Genomic DNA, 15,146 nt, shown 5'->3' with positions numbered 1-15,146 from the left:
GCGCATGAGCGATGGGGCACAGAATCTCCTAGTTAGCGATAAATTGGGATTTTCCCGTACGACCACTTCACGAGTGTACCGTGAATATCAGGAACCGGTATATCATCAAATCTCCGACATCTCTGGGGCCGAAGAAGATGCTGCAAGAACGGGACCAACGACGACTGAAGAGAAGCGCTCAATGTGACAGGAGTGTAACCCTTCCTCACATTGATGCAGATTTCAATGATGGGCCGTCAACAAGTGTCAATTGCGCTTATAGTCGGCGCATGAGCGATGGGGCACAGAATCTCCTACTTAGCGATAAATTGGGATTTTCCCGTACGACCACTTCACGAGTGTACCGTGAATATCAGGAACCGGTAAATCATCAAATCTCCGACATCTCTGGGGCCGAAGAAGATGCTGCAAGAACGGGACCAACGACGACTGAAGAGAAGCGCTCAATGTGACAGGAGTGTAAACCTTCCTCACATTGATCCAGATTTCAATGATGGGCCGTCAACAAGTGTCAATTGCGCTTATAGTCGGCGCATGAGCGATGGGGCACAGAATCTCCTAGTTAGCGATAAATTGGGATTTTCCCGTACGACCACTTCACGAGTGTACCGTGAATATCAGGAACCTGTAAATCATCAAATCTCCGACATCTCTGGGGCCGAAGAAGATGCTGCAAGAACGGGACCAACGACGACTGAAGAGAAGCGCTCAATGTAACAGGAGTGTAACCCTTCCTCACATTGATGCAGATTTCAATGATGGGCCGTCAACAAGTGTCAATTGCGCTTATAGTCGGCGCATGAGCGATGGGGCACAGAATCTCCTAGTTAGCGATAAATTGGGATTTTCCCGTACGACCACTTCACGAGTGTACCGTGAATATCAGGAACCGGTAAAACATCAAATCTCCGACATCTCTGGGGCCGAAGAAGATGCTGCAAGAACGGGACCAACGACGACTGAAGAGAAGCGCTCAATGTGACAGGAGTGTAAACCTTCCTCACATTGATCCAGATTTCAATGATGGGCCGTCAACAAGTGTCAATTGCGCTTATAGTCGGCGCATGAGCGATGGGGCACAGAATCTCCTAGTTAGCGATAAATTGTGATTTTCCCGTACGACCACTTCACGAGTGTACCGTGAATATCAGGAACCGGTAAATCATCAAATCTCCGACATCTCTGGGGCCGAAGAAGATGCTGCAAGAACGGGACCAACGACGACTGAAGAGAAGCGCTCAATGTGACAGGAGTGTAAACCTTCCTCACATTGATCCAGATTTCAATGATGGGCCGTCAACAAGTGTCAATTGCGCTTATAGTCGGCGCATGAGCGATGGGGCACAGAATCTCCTAGTTAGCGATAAATTGGGATTTTCCCGTACGACCACTTCACGAGTGTACCGTGAATATCAGGAACCGGTAAATCATCAAATCTCCGACATCTCTGGGGCCGAAGAAGATGCTGCAAGAACGGGACCAACGACGACTGAAGAGAAGCGCTCAATGTGACAGGAGTGTAAACCTTCCTCACATTGATCCAGATTTCAATGATGGGCCGTCAACAAGTGTCAATTGCGCTTATAGTCGGCGCATGAGCGATGGGGCACAGAATCTCCTAGTTAGCGATAAATTGGGATTTTCCCGTACGACCACTTCACGAGTGTACCGTGAATATCAGGAACCGGTAAATCATCAAATCTCCGACATCTCTGGGGCCGAAGAAGATGCTGCAAGAACGGGACCAACGACGACTGAAGAGAAGCGCTCAATGTGACAGGAGTGTAACCCTTCCTCACATTGATGCAGATTTCAATGATGGGCCGTCAACAAGTGTCAATTGCGCTTATAGTCGGCGCATGAGCGATGGGGCACAGAATCTCCTAGTTAGCGATAAATTGGGATTTTCCCGTACGACCACTTCACGAGTGTACCGTGAATATCAGGAACCGGTAAATCATCAAATCTCCGACATCTCTGGGGCCGAAGAAGATGCTGCAAGAACGGGACCAACGACGACTGAAGAGAAGCGCTCAATGTGACAGGAGTGTAACCCTTCCTCACATTGATGCAGATTTCAATGATGAACCGTCAACAAGTGTCAATTGCGCTTATAGTCGGCGCATGAGCGATGGGGCACAGAATCTCCTAGTTAGCGATAAATTGGGATTTTCCCGTACGACCACTTCACGAGTGTACCGTGAATATCAGGAACCGGTAAATCATCAAATCTCCGACATCTCTGGGGCCTAAGAAGATGCTGCAAGAACGGGACCAACGACGACTGAAGAGAAGCGCTCAATGTGACAGGAGTGTAACCCTTCCTCACATTGATGCAGATTTCAATGATGGGCTGTCAACAAGTGTCAATTGCGCTTATAGTCGGCGCATGAGCGATGGGGCACAGAATCTCCTAGTTAGCGATAAATTGGGATTTTCCCGTACGACCACTTCACGAGTGTACCGTGAATATCAGGAACCGGTAAATCACCAAATCTCCGACATCTCTGGGGCCGAAGAAGATGCTGCAAGAACGGGACCAACGACGACTGAAGAGAAGCGCTCAATGTGACAGGAGTGTAACCCTTCCTCACATTGATGCAGATTTCAATGATGGGCCGTCAACAAGTGTCAATTGCGCTTATAGTCGGCGCATGAGCGATGGGGCACAGAATCTCCTAGTTAGCGATAAATTGGGATTTTCCCGTACGACCACTTCACGAGTGTACCGTGAATATCAGGAACCGGTAAATCATCAAATCTCCGACATCTCTGGGGCCGAAGAAGATGCTGCAAGAACGGGACCAACGACGACTGAAGAGAAGCGCTCAATGTGACAGGAGTGTAACCCTTCCTCACATTGATGCAGATTTCAATGATGGGCCGTCAACAAGTGTCAATTGCGCTTATAGTCGGCGCATGAGCGATGGGGCACAGAATCTCCTAGTTAGCGATAAATTGGGATTTTCCCGTACGACCACTTCACGAGTGTACCGTGAATATCAGGAACCGGTAAATCATCAAATCTCCGACATCTCTGGGGCCGAAGAAGATGCTGCAAGAACGGGACCAACGACGACTGAAGAGAAGCGCTCAATGTGACAGGAGTGTAACCCTTCCTCACATTGATGCAGATTTCAATGATGGGCCGTCAACAAGTGTCAATTGCGCTTATAGTCGGCGCATGAGCGATGGGGCACAGAATCTCCTAGTTAGCGATAAATTGGGATTTTCCCGTACGACCACTTCACGAGTGTACCGTGAATATCAGGAACCGGGAAATCATCAAATCTCCGACATCTCTGGGGCCGAAGAAGATGCTGCAAGAACGGGACCAACGACGACTGAAGAGAAGCGCCTAATGTGACAGGAGTGTAACCCTTCCTCACATTGCTGCAGATTTCAATGATGGGCCGTCAACAAGTGTCAATTGCGCTTATAGTCGGCGCATGAGCGATGGGGCACAGAATCTCCTAGTTAGCGATAAATTGGGATTTTCCCGTACGACCACTTCACGAGTGTACCGTGAATATCAGGAACCGGTAAATCATGAAATCTCCGACATCTCTGGGGCCGAAGAAGATGCTGCAAGAACGGGACCAACGACGACTGAAGAGAAGCGCTCAATGTGACAGGAGTGTAACCCTTCCTCACATTGATCCAGATTTCAATGATGGTCCGTCAACAAGTGTCAATTGCGCTTATAGTCGGCGCATGAGCGATGGGGCATAGAATCTCCTAGTTAGCGATAAATTGGGATTTTCCCGTACGACCACTTCACGAGTGTACCGTGAATATCAGGAACCTGTAAATCATCAAATCTCCGACATCTCTGGGGCCGAAGAAGATGCTGCAAGAACGGGACCAACGACGACTGAAGAGAAGCGCTCAATGTGACAGGAGTGTAACCCTTCCTCACATTGATGCAGATTTCAATGATGGGCCGTCAACAAGTGTCAATTGCGCTTATAGTCGGCGCATGAGCGATGGGGCACAGAATCTCCTAGTTAGCGATAAATTGGGATTTTCCCGTACGACCACTTCACGAGTGTACCGTGAATATCAGGAACCGGTAAATCATCAAATCTCCGACATCTCTGGGGCCGAAGAAGATGCTGCAAGAACGGGACCAACGACGACTGAAGAGAAGCGCTCAATGTGACAGGAGTGTAAACCTTCCTCACATTGATCCAGATTTCAATGATGGGCCGTTAACAAGTGTCAATTGCGCTTATAGTCGGCGCATGAGCGATGGGGCACAGAATCTCCTAGTTAGCGATAAATTGGGATTTTCCCGTACGACCACTTCACGAGTGTACCGTGAATATCAGGAACCGGTAAATCATCAAATCTCCGACATCTCTGGGGCCGAAGAAGATGCTGCAAGAACGGGACCAACGACGACTGAAGAGAAGCGCTCAATGTGACAGGAGTGTAAACCTTCCTCACATTGATCCAGATTTCAATGATGGGCCGTCAACAAGTGTCAATTGCGCTTATAGTCGGCGCATGAACGATGGGGCACAGAATCTCCTAGTTAGCGATAAATTGGGATTTTCCCGTACGACCACTTCACGAGTGTACCGTGAATATCAGGAACCGGTAAATCATCAAATCTCCGACATCTCTGGGGCCGAAGAAGATGCTGCAAGAACGGGACCAACGACGACTGAAGAGAAGCGCTCAATGTGACAGGAGTGTAACCCTTCCTCACATTGATGCAGATTTCAATGATGGGCCGTCAACAAGTGTCAATTGCGCTTATAGTCGGCGCATGAGCGATGGGGCACAGAATCTCCTAGTTAGCGATAAATTGGGATTTTCCCGTACGACCACTTCACGAGTGTACCGTGAATATCAGGAACCGGTAAATCATCAAATCTCCGACATCTCTGGGGCCGAAGAAGATGCTGCAAGAACGGGACCAACGACGACTGAAGAGAAGCGCTCAATGTGACAGGAGTGTAACCCTTCCTCACATTGATGCAGATTTCAATGATGGGCCGTCAACAAGTGTCAATTGCGCTTATAGTCGGCGCATGAGCGATGGGGCACAGAATCTCCTAGTTAGCGATAAATTGGGATTTTCCCGTACGACCACTTCACGAGTGTACCGTGAATATCAGGAACCGGTAAATCATCAAATCTCCGACATCTCTGGGGCCGAAGAAGATGCTGCAAGAACGGGACCAACGACGACTGAAGAGAAGCGCTCAATGTGACAGGAGTGTAACCCTTCCTCACATTGATGCAGATTTCAATGATGGGCCGTCAACAAGTGTCAATTGCGCTTATAGTCGGCGCATGAGCGATGGGGCACAGAATCTCCTAGTTAGCGATAAATTGGGATTTTCCCGTACGACCACTTCACGAGTGTACCGTGAATATCAGGAACCGGTAAATCATCAAATCTCCGACATCTCTGGGGCCGAAGAAGATGCTGCAAGAACGGGACCAACGACGACTGAAGAGAAGCGCTCAATGTGACAGGAGTGTAACCCTTCCTCACATTGATGCAGATTTCAATGATGAACCGTCAACAAGTGTCAATTGCGCTTATAGTCGGCGCATGAGCGATGGGGCACAGAATCTCCTAGTTAGCGATAAATTGGGATTTTCCCGTACGACCACTTCACGAGTGTACCGTGAATATCAGGAACCGGTAAATCATCAAATCTCCGACATCTCTGGGGCCGAAGAAGATGCTGCAAGAACGGGACCAACGACGACTGAAGAGAAGCGCTCAATGTGACAGGAGTGTAACCCTTCCTCACATTGATGCAGATTTCAATGATGGGCTGTCAACAAGTGTCAATTGCGCTTATAGTCGGCGCATGAGCGATGGGGCACAGAATCTCCTAGTTAGCGATAAATTGGGATTTTCCCGTACGACCACTTCACGAGTGTACCGTGAATATCAGGAACCGGTAAATCACCAAATCTCCGACATCTCTGGGGCCGAAGAAGATGCTGCAAGAACGGGACCAACGACGACTGAAGAGAAGCGCTCAATGTGACAGGAGTGTAACCCTTCCTCACATTGATGCAGATTTCAATGATGGGCCGTCAACAAGTGTCAATTGCGCTTATAGTCGGCGCATGAGCGATGGGGCACAGAATCTCCTAGTTAGCGATAAATTGGGATTTTCCCGTACGACCACTTCACGAGTGTACCGTGAATATCAGGAACCGGTAAATCATCAAATCTCCGACATCTCTGGGGCCGAAGAAGATGCTGCAAGAACGGGACCAACGACGACTGAAGAGAAGCGCTCAATGTGACAGGAGTGTAACCCTTCCTCACATTGATGCAGATTTCAATGATGGGCCGTCAACAAGTGTCAATTGCGCTTATAGTCGGCGCATGAGCGATGGGGCACAGAATCTCCTAGTTAGCGATAAATTGGGATTTTCCCGTACGACCACTTCACGAGTGTACCGTGAATATCAGGAACCGGTAAATCATCAAATCTCCGACATCTCTGGGGCCGAAGAAGATGCTGCAAGAACGGGACCAACGACGACTGAAGAGAAGCGCTCAATGTGACAGGAGTGTAACCCTTCCTCACATTGATGCAGATTTCAATGATGGGCCGTCAACAAGTGTCAATTGCGCTTATAGTCGGCGCATGAGCGATGGGGCACAGAATCTCCTAGTTAGCGATAAATTGGGATTTTCCCGTACGACCACTTCACGAGTGTACCGTGAATATCAGGAACCGGGAAATCATCAAATCTCCGACATCTCTGGGGCCGAAGAAGATGCTGCAAGAACGGGACCAACGACGACTGAAGAGAAGCGCCTAATGTGACAGGAGTGTAACCCTTCCTCACATTGCTGCAGATTTCAATGATGGGCCGTCAACAAGTGTCAATTGCGCTTATAGTCGGCGCATGAGCGATGGGGCACAGAATCTCCTAGTTAGCGATAAATTGGGATTTTCCCGTACGACCACTTCACGAGTGTACCGTGAATATCAGGAACCGGTAAATCATGAAATCTCCGACATCTCTGGGGCCGAAGAAGATGCTGCAAGAACGGGACCAACGACGACTGAAGAGAAGCGCTCAATGTGACAGGAGTGTAACCCTTCCTCACATTGATCCAGATTTCAATGATGGGCCGTCAACAAGTGTCAATTGCGCTTATAGTCGGCGCATGAGCGATGGGGCATAGAATCTCCTAGTTAGCGATAAATTGGGATTTTCCCGTACGACCACTTCACGAGTGTACCGTGAATATCAGGAACCGGTAAATCATCAAATCTCCGACATCTCTGGGGCCGAAGAAGATGCTGCAAGAACGGGACCAACGACGACTGAAGAGAAGCGCTCAATGTGACAGGAGTGTAACCCTTCCTCACATTGATGCAGATTTCAATGATGGGCCGTCAACAAGTGTCAATTGCGCTTATAGTCGGCGCATGAGCGATGGGGCACAGAATCTCCTAGTTAGCGATAAATTGGGATTTTCCCGTACGACCACTTCACGAGTGTACCGTGAATATCAGGAACCGGTAAATCATCAAATCTCCGACATCTCTGGGGCCGAAGAAGATGCTGCAAGAACGGGACCAACGACGACTGAAGAGAAGCGCTCAATGTGACAGGAGTGTAAACCTTCCTCACATTGATCCAGATTTCAATGATGGGCCGTTAACAAGTGTCAATTGCGCTTATAGTCGGCGCATGAGCGATGGGGCACAGAATCTCCTAGTTAGCGATAAATTGGGATTTTCCCGTACGACCACTTCACGAGTGTACCGTGAATATCAGGAACCGGTAAATCATCAAATCTCCGACATCTCTGGGGCCGAAGAAGATGCTGCAAGAACGGGACCAACGACGACTGAAGAGAAGCGCTCAATGTGACAGGAGTGTAAACCTTCCTCACATTGATCCAGATTTCAATGATGGGCCGTCAACAAGTGTCAATTGCGCTTATAGTCGGCGCATGAACGATGGGGCACAGAATCTCCTAGTTAGCGATAAATTGGGAATTTCCCGTACGACCACTTCACGAGTGTACCGTGAATATCAGGAACCGGTAAATCATCAAATCTCCGACATCTCTGGGGCCGAAGAAGATGCTGCAAGAACGGGACCAACGACGACTGAAGAGAAGCGCTCAATGTGACAGGAGTGTAACCCTTCCTCACATTGATGCAGATTTCAATGATGGGCCGTCAACAAGTGTCAATTGCGCTTATAGTCGGCGCATGAGCGATGGGGCACAGAATCTCCTAGTTAGCGATAAATTGGGATTTTCCCGTACGACCACTTCACGAGTGTACCGTGAATATCAGGAACCGGTAAATCATCAAATCTCCGACATCTCTGGGGCCGAAGAAGATGCTGCAAGAACGGGACCAACGACGACTGAAGAGAAGCGCTCAATGTGACAGGAGTGTAACCCTTCCTCACATTGATGCAGATTTCAATGATGGGCCGTCAACAAGTGTCAATTGCGCTTATAGTCGGCGCATGAGCGATGGGGCACAGAATCTCCTAGTTAGCGATAAATTGGGATTTTCCCGTACGACCACTTCACGAGTGTACCGTGAATATCAGGAACCGGTAAATCATCAAATCTCCGACATCTCTGGGGCCGAAGAAGATGCTGCAAGAACGGGACCAACGACGACTGAAGAGAAGCGCTCAATGTGACAGGAGTGTAACCCTTCCTCACATTGATGCAGATTTCAATGATGGGCCGTCAACAAGTGTCAATTGCGCTTATAGTCGGCGCATGAGCGATGGGGCACAGAATCTCCTAGTTAGCGATAAATTGGGATTTTCCCGTACGACCACTTCACGAGTGTACCGTGAATATCAGGAACCGGTAAATCATCAAATCTCCGACATCTCTGGGGCCGAAGAAGATGCTGCAAGAACGGGACCAACGACGACTGAAGAGAAGCGCTCAATGTGACAGGAGTGTAACCCTTCCTCACATTGATGCAGATTTCAATGATGAACCGTCAACAAGTGTCAATTGCGCTTATAGTCGGCGCATGAGCGATGGGGCACAGAATCTCCTAGTTAGCGATAAATTGGGATTTTCCCGTACGACCACTTCACGAGTGTACCGTGAATATCAGGAACCGGTAAATCATCAAATCTCCGACATCTCTGGGGCCGAAGAAGATGCTGCAAGAACGGGACCAACGACGACTGAAGAGAAGCGCTCAATGTGACAGGAGTGTAACCCTTCCTCACATTGATGCAGATTTCAATGATGGGCTGTCAACAAGTGTCAATTGCGCTTATAGTCGGCGCATGAGCGATGGGGCACAGAATCTCCTAGTTAGCGATAAATTGGGATTTTCCCGTACGACCACTTCACGAGTGTACCGTGAATATCAGGAACCGGTAAATCACCAAATCTCCGACATCTCTGGGGCCGAAGAAGATGCTGCAAGAACGGGACCAACGACGACTGAAGAGAAGCGCTCAATGTGACAGGAGTGTAACCCTTCCTCACATTGATGCAGATTTCAATGATGGGCCGTCAACAAGTGTCAATTGCGCTTATAGTCGGCGCATGAGCGATGGGGCACAGAATCTCCTAGTTAGCGATAAATTGGGATTTTCCCGTACGACCACTTCACGAGTGTACCGTGAATATCAGGAACCGGTAAATCATCAAATCTCCGACATCTCTGGGGCCGAAGAAGATGCTGCAAGAACGGGACCAACGACGACTGAAGAGAAGCGCTCAATGTGACAGGAGTGTAACCCTTCCTCACATTGATGCAGATTTCAATGATGGGCCGTCAACAAGTGTCAATTGCGCTTATAGTCGGCGCATGAGCGATGGGGCACAGAATCTCCTAGTTAGCGATAAATTGGGATTTTCCCGTACGACCACTTCACGAGTGTACCGTGAATATCAGGAACCGGTAAATCATCAAATCTCCGACATCTCTGGGGCCGAAGAAGATGCTGCAAGAACGGGACCAACGACGACTGAAGAGAAGCGCTCAATGTGACAGGAGTGTAACCCTTCCTCACATTGATGCAGATTTCAATGATGGGCCGTCAACAAGTGTCAATTGCGCTTATAGTCGGCGCATGAGCGATGGGGCACAGAATCTCCTAGTTAGCGATAAATTGGGATTTTCCCGTACGACCACTTCACGAGTGTACCGTGAATATCAGGAACCGGGAAATCATCAAATCTCCGACATCTCTGGGGCCGAAGAAGATGCTGCAAGAACGGGACCAACGACGACTGAAGAGAAGCGCTCAATGTGACAGGAGTGTAACCCTTCCTCACATTGCTGCAGATTTCAATGATGGGCCGTCAACAAGTGTCAATTGCGCTTATAGTCGGCGCATGAGCGATGGGGCACAGAATCTCCTAGTTAGCGATAAATTGGGATTTTCCCGTACGACCACTTCACGAGTGTACCGTGAATATCAGGAACCGGTAAATCATCAAATCTCCGACATCTCTGGGGCCGAAGAAGATGCTGCAAGAACGGGACCAACGACGACTGAAGAGAAGCGCTCAATGTGACAGGAGTGTAAACCTTCCTCACATTGATCCAGATTTCAATGATGGGCCGTCAACAAGTGTCAATTGCGCTTATAGTCGGCGCATGAGCGATGGGGCATAGAATCTCCTAGTTAGCGATAAATTGGGATTTTCCCGTACGACCACTTCACGAGTGTACCGTGAATATCAGGAACCTGTAAATCATCAAATCTCCGACATCTCTGGGGCCGAAGAAGATGCTGCAAGAACGGGACCAACGACGACTGAAGAGAAGCGCTCAATGTGACAGGAGTGTAACCCTTCCTCACATTGATGCAGATTTCAATGATGGGCCGTCAACAAGTGTCAATTGCGCTTATAGTCGGCGCATGAGCGATGGGGCACAGAATCTCCTAGTTAGCGATAAATTGGGATTTTCCCGTACGACCACTTCACGAGTGTACCGTGAATATCAGGAACCGGTAAATCATCAAATCTCCGACATCTCTGGGGCCGAAGAAGATGCTGCAAGAACGGGACCAACGACGACTGAAGAGAAGCGCTCAATGTGACAGGAGTGTAAACCTTCCTCACATTGATCCAGATTTCAATGATGGGCCGTTAACAAGTGTCAATTGCGCTTATAGTCGGCGCATGAGCGATGGGGCACAGAATCTCCTAGTTAGCGATAAATTGGGATTTTCCCGTACGACCACTTCACGAGTGTACCGTGAATATCAGGAACCGGTAAATCATCAAATCTCCGACATCTCTGGGGCCGAAGAAGATGCTGCAAGAACGGGACCAACGACGACTGAAGAGAAGCGCTCAATGTGACAGGAGTGTAAACCTTCCTCACATTGATCCAGATTTCAATGATGGGCCGTCAACAAGTGTCAATTGCGCTTATAGTCGGCGCATGAGCGATGGGGCACAGAATCTCCTAGTTAGCGATAAATTGGGATTTTCCCGTACGACCACTTCACGAGTGTACCGTGAATATCAGGAACCGGTAAATCATCAAATCTCCGACATCTCTGGGGCCGAAGAAGATGCTGCAAGAACGGGACCAACGACGACTGAAGAGAAGCGCTCAATGTGACAGGAGTGTAACCCTTCCTCACATTGATGCAGATTTCAATGATGGTCCGTCAACAAGTGTCAATTGCGCTTATAGTCGGCGCATGAGCGATGGGGCACAGAATCTCCTAGTTAGCGATAAATTGGGATTTTCCCGTACGACCACTTCACGAGTGTACCGTGAATATCAGGAACCGGTAAATCATCAAATCTCCGACATCTCTGGGGCCGAAGAAGATGCTGCAAGAACGGGACCAACGACGACTGAAGAGAAGCGCTCAATGTGACAGGAGTGTAACCCTTCCTCACATTGATGCAGATTTCAATGATGGGCCGTCAACAAGTGTCAATTGCGCTTATAGTCGGTGCATGAGGGATGGGGCACAGAATCTCCTAGTTAGCGATAAATTGGGATTTTCCCGTACGACCACTTCACGAGTGTACCGTGAATATCAGGAACCTGTAAATCATCAAATCTCCGACATCTCTGGGGCCGAAGAAGATGCTGCAAGAACGGGACCAACGACGACTGAAGAGAAGCGCTCAATGTGACAGGAGTGTAACCCTTCCTCACATTGATGCAGATTTCAATGATGGGCCGTCAACAAGTGTCAATTGCGCTTATAGTCGGCGCATGAGCGATGGGGCACAGAATCTCCTAGTTAGCGATAAATTGGGATTTTCCCGTACGACCACTTCACGAGTGTACCGTGAATATCAGGAACCGGTAAATCATCAAATCTCCGACATCTCTGGGGCCGAAGAAGATGCTGCAAGAACGGGACCAACGACGACTGAAGAGAAGCGCTCAATGTGACAGGAGTGTAACCCTTCCTCACATTGATCCAGATTTCAATGATGGGCCGTCAACAAGTGTCAATTGCGCTTATAGTCGGCGCATGAGCGATGGGGCACAGAATCTCCTAGTTAGCGATAAATTGGGATTTTCCCGTACGACCACTTCACGAGTGTACCGTGAATATCAGGAACCTGTAAATCATCAAATCTCCGACATCTCTGGGGCCGAAGAAGATGCTGCAAGAACGGGACCAACGACGACTGAAGAGAAGCGCTCAATGTGACAGGAGTGTAACCCTTCCTCACATTGATGCAGATTTCAATGATGGGCCGTCAACAAGTGTCAATTGCGCTTATAGTCGGCGCATGAGCGATGGGGCACAGAATCTCCTAGTTAGCGATAAATTGGGATTTTCCCGTACGACCACTTCACGAGTGTACCGTGAATATCAGGAACCGGTAAATCATCAAATCTCCGACATCTCTGGGGCCGAAGAAGATGCTGCAAGAACGGGACCAACGACGACTGAAGAGAAGCGCTCAATGTGACAGGAGTGTAACCCTTCCTCACATTGATGCAGATTTCAATGATGGGCCGTCAACAAGTGTCAATTGCGCTTATAGTCGGCGCATGAGCGATGGGGCACAGAATCTCCTAGTTAGCGATAAATTGGGATTTTCCCGTACGACCACTTCACGAGTGTACCGTGAATATCAGGAACCGGTAAATCATCAAATCTCCGACATCTCTGGGGCCGAAGAAGATGCTGCAAGAACGGGACCAACGACGACTGAAGAGAAGCGCTCAATGTGACAGGAGTGTAACCCTTCCTCACATTGATGCAGATTTCAATGATGGGCCGTCAACAAGTGTCAATTGCGCTTATAGTCGGCGCATGAGCGATGGGGCACAGAATCTCCTAGTTAGCGATAAATTGGGATTTTCCCGTACGACCACTTCACGAGTGTACCGTGAATATCAGGAACCGGTAAATCATCAAATCTCCGACATCTCTGGGGCCGAAGAAGATGCTGCAAGAACGGGACCAACGACGACTGAAGAGAAGCGCTCAATGTGACAGGAGTGTAACCCTTCCTCACATTGATGCAGATTTCAATGATGGGCCGTCAACAAGTGTCAATTGCGCTTATAGTCGGCGCATGAGCGATGGGGCACAGAATCTCCTAGTTAGCGATAAATTGGGATTTTCCCGTACGACCACTTCACGAGTGTACCGTGAATATCAGGAACCGGTAAATCATCAAATCTCCGACATCTCTGGGGCCGAAGAAGATGCTGCAAGAACGGGACCAACGACGACTGAAGAGAAGCGCTCAATGTGACAGGAGTGTAACCCTTCCTCACATTGATGCAGATTTCAATGATGGGCCGTCAACAAGTGTCAATTGCGCTTATAGTCGGCGCATGAGCGATGGGGCACAGAATCTCCTAGTTAGCGATAAATTGGGATTTTCCCGTACGACCACTTCACGAGTGTACCGTGAATATCAGGAACCGGTAAATCACCAAATCTCCGACATCTCTGGGGCCGAAGAAGATGCTGCAAGAACGGGACCAACGACGACTGAAGAGAAGCGCTCAATGTGACAGGAGTGTAACCCTTCCTCACATTGATCCAGATTTCAATGATGGGCCGTCAACAAGTGTCAATTGCGCTTATAGTCGGCGCATGAGCGATGGGGCACAGAATCTCCTAGTTAGCGATAAATTGGGATTTTCCCGTACGACCACTTCACGAGTGTACCGTGAATATCAGGAACCGGTAAATCATCAAATCTCCGACATCTCTGGGGCCGAAGAAGATGCTGCTAGAACGGGACCAACGACGACTGAAGAGAAGCGCTCAATGTGACAGGAGTGTAACCCTTCCTCACATTGATGCAGATTTCAATGATGGGCCGTCAACAAGTGTCAATTGCGCTTATAGTCGGCGCATGAGCGATGGGGCACAGAATCTCCTAGTTAGCGATAAATTGGGATTTTCCCGTACGACCACTTCACGAGTGTACCGTGAATATCAGGAACCGGTAAATCATCAAATCTTCAACATCTCTGGGGCCGAAGAAGATGCTGCAAGAACGGGACCAACGACGACTGAAGAGAAGCGCTCAATGTGACAGGAGTGTAACCCTTCCTCACATTGATGCAGATTTCAATGATGGGCCATCAACAAGTGTCAATTGCGCTTATAGTCGGCGCATGAGCGATGGGGCACAGAATCTCCTAGTTAGCGATAAATTGGGATTTTCCCGTACGACCACTTCACGAGTGTACCGTGAATATCAGGAACCTGTAAATCATCAAATCTCCGACATCTCTGGGGCCGAAGAAGATGCTGCAAGAACGGGACCAACGACGACTGAAGAGAAGCGCTCAATGTGACAGGAGTGTAACCCTTCCTTACATTGATCCAGATTTCAATGATGGGCCGTCAACAAGTGTCAATTGCGCTTATAGTCGGCGTATGAGCGATGGGGCACAGAATCTCCTAGTTAGCGATAAATTGGGATTTTCCCGTACGACCACTTCACGAGTGTACCGTGAATATCAGGAACCGGTAAATCACCAAATCTCCGACATCTCTGGGGCCGAAGAAGATGCTGCAAGAACGGGACCAACGACGACTGAAGAGAAGCGCTCAATGTGACAGGAGTGTAACCCTTCCTCACATTGATGCAGATTTCAATGATGGGCCGTCAACAAGTGTCAATTGCGCTTATAGTCGGCGCATGAGCGATGGGGCACAGAATCTCCTAGTTAGCGATA

General features: G+C 48.8%; 1 protein-coding gene across 1 annotated transcript in view; it reads right to left on the bottom strand.

The window, feature by feature from the left end:
* Positions 1–15,146, bottom strand: part of LOC126322885 (uncharacterized) — a 121,683-nt gene that overhangs the window by 52,273 nt on the left and 54,264 nt on the right. The gene's annotated exons all lie outside the window — the stretch shown is intronic.

Source organism: Schistocerca gregaria, chromosome 2 (assembly GCF_023897955.1).
Source record: "Schistocerca gregaria isolate iqSchGreg1 chromosome 2, iqSchGreg1.2, whole genome shotgun sequence".
NCBI lineage: Eukaryota > Metazoa > Arthropoda > Insecta > Orthoptera > Acrididae > Schistocerca > Schistocerca gregaria.
Note: the sequence above shows the minus strand (reverse complement) of the source record. Positions and strands in the feature narration are given on the sequence as shown.